The sequence below is a fragment of the Athene noctua genome, chromosome 6 (assembly GCF_965140245.1).
Source record: "Athene noctua chromosome 6, bAthNoc1.hap1.1, whole genome shotgun sequence".
Taxonomy (NCBI): domain Eukaryota; kingdom Metazoa; phylum Chordata; class Aves; order Strigiformes; family Strigidae; genus Athene; species Athene noctua.
The window spans coordinates 27,064,030-27,072,268 of record NC_134042.1 but is presented as its reverse complement, the minus strand read 5'-3'; positions in this window follow the sequence as shown (position 1 = coordinate 27,072,268).

Sequence of the window (8,239 nt, the reverse complement as noted above, 5' to 3'; positions counted from 1 at the left end):
CACCTGAAAGCTGCATGTAATGTCCCAAAAGTCTTTCCAGAAAAATTTACTGGCCCTTGCATCGTCCCAGCAACACGCTTCAGTGAGCCAAGAATCTTACTAGTTGCAAAACTCAGCTCACCAATTCACAAAGCTTCTCCTATAAGCCTTCTGGTGCCAGCTCAGTTGTCTTTATTCAGTATGTTACTGAATGGCTATGTGTTTGGAAGCATTCAGGGGCTTTTTCCACTGGAAATAAACCGGAGTTACGAGCACCACACCCAAAACACAACAACACATACTGGAAGCTAAAGTTGAGAAAGTATTCTCAGGCATACAAAACAGCAATTAAGAGAGCTGGAGGAGAGGAAGGCAGAGAGGACAGATAAATGCAAGTATTGCAGATGTAACTCTGATACCATGCAGGTGTAAAATAGAAATCCATAAAAGTAATGGAGTAATGACAAGGTAAAAATTGTGTTACAAATACAATAGCCCTAAATCCTGGTAGAAATACAGGAGCACTGAGATTAATAGGGAGGAAGGTTTTATGCAGACACCTGTCCAATGTCTGTTTTCCCCATGAGACATTTAAACAGAACTGCAGCACTGGAAAAACCCCTTGCCACGACAACTCAGTTCTGCACTGTTAAGATTTATCACATGAGTATGTTATCAATACATATGACCACAGCGTAACTTCAGACATTCAGTGTGCCCCAGCACATGAATCCACACCATAGACAGTTCAAAATTACATGTGATTCATCCACCATACCATGTTAAGATGCAGCATCCCCCCAGCCTGTCTGCAAAACGTAAGAGGACTGACTCACAAGGGTAAATCCCTAGATGAAAATCAAGTTAATTAGTCTATGAGAAGTTATAAGGTGATTTCTGAGAAGCATCACTGAAGACATGCATCTTTGTGCCATTTCCCTTCTGGTAACAGGGCTTATCTGCTCCACATTAACTGTTCAGAGTTTGGCTCAGACGCATCCCGGGCGCAGGACGGAATCCCTGTGTGCATAGGGTTCAAAGGCAACATGTCAGTGACGCTGCTGGAGGTAGGCTGCTGCTTCTAAAGGCAAAACTGCTCTTAAAATAAATCAAACTCTGTAACAATGACATCAGCAAAAAAAACATCCAAACAAAAAATCCCAGTTGATAACACTGTAAGTCAAAAAATGGTGCCTAATCACTACCGAGCATTCTTCTCCCCAAGATCACCAAAAGCAGCATTTTACATATTATCCTATTTTCAAAACCTTTGCTTTTTATCACAGTTAGAAAGTTAGCAAAAAAAAGGAATCTGACACACTGAATGCTGAATTCCAATTCTTACTTTTTCATAATGTATTTCTACCCTTTTATACTTTCCAAAAATTCCCTAATGCCCAGTCTGATTTATATTCTCTTTGCCAGTGATTAGCCAACCAAGTGTATACTGAAAATATTTTAATAATGTTAATGACTTTAAACTCAATGCAATTTTAGCACCATTATTTCCAGAGGTCTCCCTTCTCCACAGATGGTGTATCACGGGTAGGGAACAATGAAACCAGTAACATTTAAAAAAAAAAAAAAAAGAAAGCAACCTACATATTGCAGAAAGTTAACAATGTTTCTACAATACCCAGACTCGCTCTGTACATTTAGCTATACTGTACTCTGTACTCACCAGGTCTACACAACTTGACACAAACACAGAATACAAAAAATAATCACAGCAAAGACTGAAACTTGAAAAACAACAGTGCAGAAGGCTCTGGAGGCCACACAGAAGTCTTAAATCCCTGCTGGACTAGACTAGTCCAGCTGGAGAACTGAATGTAAAGGAAACTGGTTTCAACATCACACATTTAAGTTTAATACACATAGGAGGTGCATTACACATTTGTTTATGACCTGTGCTAGAAAATGCAGAAAAAAGACACAGTAACTATCACAAGGAGAGAAGTACATTATTTTTCTCTCCTGTACATCAAGGCTAAAAAGTAGCTTCCACTGTTGAAAATGGGATTTCCCTCATCCTGATACATGTAGCCAAGGATAAATTAAGATCAAAGGAAATGCCATAATAGTCCAGAAAAGGCAAAACAATGCGTACAAGAGACAAGCTATAAATCTTTATCTTAGGTAAGTAAATCTCCTAAACTGGAAGAACTACTATAACAAAGTCTCAAGCTAAAGCATTCATCTAAATGAGAGACTGATACAGAACTGCTGCAGAAAGAGTATTTTCCAAGGCAATGACATTTGAAAACAATCCTTCTATGAATAACAACACCCGGATGAAGAACATATATAAATCACACTCCTGCAAAAACATAGCCACCTCACCACCAGCCCTGGAACTCATGTCAATTGTGCAGCTTTTTAAGTAATGTGTATTTCTGAAGTTCTGTTTCACTAGGAATGGTAAAACAACTGTCCATGAACAAGAACACAGCACCCGTATTTTCTGTTTATGGAACTTAGCACCAAAAAGGTCAGACGCTGAGAAGAAATGACTGAATGAAGAGAGAAATTTTGCAATACTCATTGAGAAAGACACTCTCTGCAAGATTGCTCAGCTGTAACAGACGCAGTTGAGGAACTTGTCTGCAAAACTCCGCACTGGATGCTGCTGCATCAGAGTATGTAGTAGAGAGCAGCCTTTAATGGAGAAATTCTCTGGACAACTGTGGTTTTTTAAATGAAATTCAAGACTATGATTTAGATGCAGAATCCAAGAAACTAGAAAAGCAGTGTGCAAAGTGACGACGTGATATGCTCAGCATTTTTGCATTTAGCAAAACATAAATTGTGCTAGTCAACTTCTAGACAGTCCTTTCCTTCAACACAGCACATTGTAAGTCTAGCTTAGGAACAAGAGGATGGAAATCCACAGGATTGAGAATCTTCTATGAGCCAGTACTGGACACAACAAAGGAGGTGATGGAGAAGTATTTATCACTGAAGGTCACAGGTTCCATCAGTTCCCCAAACTGACCCAACGCCAAACAGCCACTTCTGTTTTTTAACTGAGGTAAATCTAATTTTTCTGTCAGATTTTTATTCTGCTCCAAGTTCATCTTCAATTAAGGAGGTACAGATGTGCACTGTTAGCATACTACTAGCAACACAGCATACTCACCATGTTAGTGTCTCTCCCCAGCAGATTTGCAGATAAACTGCTTAAGGGGTATCCAAATATTCTTCTCAAGCTACATCTGAAACATATGTACTGCAATGAGACTATAACAGACAAACTTTTAAAGTAAAAATGAGGAAGTTTATACCCAAGTTTACTTTAGGGCCATCCCTTCAGCAGATTCCCTGCCTGCTGGGAGAAGGGAAAGGAGATACAAATCATTATATTCCTAACAAAGGAATATGTAGATTGTCAACTCCTTGGAAAAGGGTATTCACATTCCTCCTTACCTTAACTATAAAGTACCTACTGCAAAACGTGTAGTAATCATATCGTACATTGCGCAAACCTGTTTGAACTGTTCACATTAGAACTTCAAGTATGTAAGAAATCTCAGTAGCATCTCTGATCAAGCTGAAGTTCTAAGATTTTTTCAGTAGAGCGAAGTTTTTATCAGTGGATTCTTCTACGAGAAGTATCTTTAGTGCTTTGGTTTGGATATATCCTTGTTTTTCTTCACTCCAAAAGGAAAAAAGCAAAAGATTCAATAAGAAACCTTGGAAGGCTTCAGAAGAATTATTTCTTGCTACAGTATATTTAAAGACTCTACAATCCAAAAGCAGCTACTAGCAAGTTAAATCCCATTTTCCATTAGATGTCAGCAGTTGTCAAGCTTTTTAGCAGAATATAAAAAGACCTTTTCATTTTGATGCCTCTCCTTAAGGCAGAAGAAAGATCTTGTTCCATATTTATGCAGCATGTAGGTTCAATGGGGTGCAAAATCTCGACTGTGGACTGCAAGTGATAACTCCATACAATAGTGCAATGTTAATCCACTGAAATCTTTTCCATAGTAAAGTGGTGACATTTTCTTTCATGAAATCGACGTTAATGGTTTAAAACTGTACTGGGCAATATGAAACTGCAAAAATTTAATTACAGCAGAAACAATTTCAAGCTTTTGGTTTTTTCTCCAATTTAATCCTAACATGAAATCAAAGCTTTAGTGTCATCTGGTTGTCATTACCTGAAAAATCTTGATTTCTGTGTGACTCTAATTGAAGAGTACAATGAGATCTGCTACCATACAAGTTCATATGTCCTTATCTTCTTCAAATAAAAGAATATGGCAACTTCAGTTCAAGCAAAAACCTCAAAGAATAGGAGTAAAGACTCAACCCTTGCACAAGAATTCTGAGCATTCACAGATAAATAAATTGAAACAGTGTAGGTGTTTGTCAGTAAAGCTGTGTTTTCTGTGCTTCAAACAGTAATACAGTATTCTCAAAAACCAGAAGATACATGTACCTGGATCAGCAGTGGTCAAACAAATATTTTTATTACTAACTGCATCAAACTTACCAAAACAGAATAAAACGCTGCTTAAGATACCATGTCATCCACATAATGGCGTGGTGCCAAATTAAAGTAATTGTCCATATTACCTACCTGTCAAAACAAATACTTAAGTTTTTTTTTGCATTTTAAGGCCATTTACACACTGAAAGCAGGGAAGAACTGCATTTCTGTTCCTTTTCTGTATTGATCCCCAGAGAAGAAAAGTAACATCCTACAAGATTTAAGCAGAAGTCTTAAGTTTTTGAAAAATACTTCTGTTTATTTGGGGGCAATGTTTCAGTTTATATGTGATCTGTTAATGGCTTGTGCTTTTAAAGACAGTTTAAAAGTACTTTCAAATCACCCTTAACAGGCTTTTTCAAGACAAACTGCTTTCTAAATCAGCTCAGTCAACTATACTTTTGACCTGCAGACAAAACTTAGCAGGGACTAATTTCAGATTCTCCTCCACAAATATATATGCAGCCAGTTGCTAAAGCAGACACCTCAGACAGTGTAGTTGCTAGCACATTCTAGCCACACAAGGCAAGATTACAGCAAAACTAACTGAATTTCTATTTTTCATTTCTCCCCCCCCCCCCTTCATTTAGATGGAGAATTTTTACTTCTTGGGCTTTGTGGGGATTTTTTGTTTGTTTTGTTGTTGTTGTGTTTTTGTTTATTTGTTTTGTTCCAAAGAGCACCACAGTTATAATTTCTCTCCAAAGACAGCAACATCAGAGAAACTGGTGAAGTGGTAATAACCTTGCAGTCTTCATATATTCCCCTGAGAGTACTAACTGTTCAAACACAGCAACCTGATTTATGAATATACTGATCACAGCAGACAGTTCAGATGTCATCCTAATCATCAGAAACTTCTTGTGTAACACTGAACATCCACTCATATAAGTGTATCGTGACCAGTTAAGGAAACAAACTTTGTCCCTGTACACACATACAAGGGAAGCAGTATAGAGAAATATTTGAATGACAGACACTCCAGAGCACAAGTCCTAGGGAAAGGCCTCCCCTCCCAAAGAGATTCCATCTGAGAGTTCCACAATTCAGAGAAACATAAGAAAAAAAAAAAAAGGAAACTGTGCCATTTCCACCCAGGCAGCTTTAAGGTTTTGCATATTCAAACCTTAAACCCTACAACTCAAAGAGACCAGAGCTTCCTGACCAGAAACTTAACAAAGAATGGAAAACACTAAGTGACTTCAAAACACTTTTGTCTCTCAATTTCCAGTAACTTTCTGTACTTTTTGTTTGGTAACCGTACTTGCGCTTACCTGGTTTAAGCAAAACCATGAATAAAAGAGCACATTCTGTTTCCAAACAATATTAATCAGCTAGAAAGTGATAATCTACCTTAATGAAATATTGTCATTAGCAATTTTCCAACCTACATGCATGAGGAAGTTTTAAGGCTCCAGGCTGCAGATCCAGTACCAGGCAAATTTGGAAGTGGTGGAAAAAGACACTGCAATTGCTGGATCACTCCATGGTAAGAATGAAAAACAAACCAGTTTTGCCCTGAAGAAGAAAGTGATTAATCTTAAGCAGAAGTCTGAAGAGTTACTCGGTGTTCCTTTAGTTGGTTGAAGGATTCTGACTTGCACCTGCAGGAATGGATGAGTAGGAGGAGAGAAGGCAACTTGATTCAAGTTTTATAAGAGAACAAAGATGGTCGCACTAGAGAAAATATAAAGAGAATTGTGCCATTCATATTTTAAATAATAGGAAATTTCTGTTCTCATTTCTATTATGATAAAAAGCCTAAGTAAAATCAGCTTTACACCACCACATCATAAGAACCTGAATTTCTTTTCACCCTCTTACAGTTCACACTGCAAACGTGCAGATCTCAACTGAGATGACCACTTCTGCTCCTCAAATACATTATCTCTTGGTATGCATATTCTCCTGGTGCAGTTTGATCCCAAATTGACAGTGGACCTCAAGTTAAGTATTGAGACCTCATTTCCCAGAAGTAATCCAAGAAATATTAAATAACGAAGAGAGGCATAATAAAAAAGAACCATGTACCCATCAGCATTTGGCTTCCTGAGGATGCAGACGATGTGAATGTTCCACAGGCAAAGAAAACTCTCAGCACTGCTTCCCCTTTCTAGTTCACATACACCAAGTTACAATACTTCAAGAGAGCTCCTGGGTTTCTGTTCAGTCAACTCACAGTTAGCTAGCTGCATGCTGGCAGAGACATTAGGAACTTCACAGCAAAAAGCACAGTTTGCCTCCAACCTAGATCAACCATGCTTTCATGTCCTGAGGTCTGTCCAATATCGTGTGGGTTTCCAAAATTTTGTGGCAGCAATATTAATAATAAAATGGCACAATCTGCTAAGGGGAATTGTGTCCAAAGGGCATGAAATGATTCACCATGGCAGCTTCATTCATTAAATGGGCAAAGAATATTTTTTCTTCTGGTAACACTGAATTTGTTTAGGTGGCAACAAGCTGTCCCACAGGCTGAATTACTTCATTCCTTTGAAAAGGGTTCTCTGAGTGTTCCAATGATGCAACATTCAAATTGGGAAAAACTGATTTTGGATGGTGAGGTCATGTTCTTCTCTCTCATTTAAAAGCACACAGACTATTCTCCTGCAGGAAGCATACTTTCTAATGCGACTTGCAAATCACAATTCTTCATAATTTTTAACTATTCACCTGGATTAGATGCAGGCTTTTGCGGGACTGGTTAATATATTTGTTTCAGTGTAGTATTACAACTCTACTTTTCCAATTCAATCCTTTCATAAAAGCCACTACTGAAATCCTACTCAGGATCTTCATGGTATTTAAATGGCTGTTCAGAGATTAAAAGGCTTCAGAAAACAGTTAAAACAATGCCTTTCAAACAGACAATAACAGCGATGTATTTTGTTTAACAACAGACAGGCTAGGAACAATTAATGGACAAGGTTCACAAAGATGACTGAGGCAAAGTCCAAAAAATTCCAAACCCAACCTAATGGGCGAAAAGTCAAACTAACTCGTACCAACACCAATTCTTCCATTCTAAAGAATTAATGAGCAATCCTACAGTAAAACACAAGGTTACTGAAGATGACAACTAAGCTCTATTCATATAGCAGCAGCATGTCCTAGGTTGCACAATCCCTTGCAAAAAGCACATGTACTTCTGCCATGAGATAGGTAGTTTCAATATTCTAAAAAAAGCACATGGTCTTGAGAAAAACTGAAGTGCCATATGAAATTTTAATTCACAGAAAATACTGTTTTAATTTTTCTCAAGAGGTAGCAGCTCCACTCTGTGGCAGCTGATGATTTTTTCAGAGTTGTCTTTTTAAATGTGATGCAATGCACAGAAACAACCCAACTTAGAGTTAGCACAACCGCATGCATGGTCAAAGATGAAACATTATCCAGGAGTGCTAGATGCATATTTTCCTCTTTAGCCATCAAAGTGGGTATTCTTTCTGTTCAGTGCTGTGAAAGAGTCTACTGCCAACATAAGCAAGCAGATGATGAGTAAGAAGTATATCAGGATCAAAACTGACTGGATTCTGTAGTGAAGGATTTTCCAGACAAAAGCAAAATCACTAATCACCATGCTCTGACTGCGAGCCAAGCAGGGGACTACCTAGCTATTCTCAGTTCTGTCAGTGGCCATGATGAATTTTTCCTTTTTGCTCAATTTCTTCATTCACTGAAGGACTAGAGTACGTAGAATCTGTTATGGACTGTAGTTCTGACATAAGTTATTTTCTCTGAGAGCCACTTCCCATCAAGCAGATG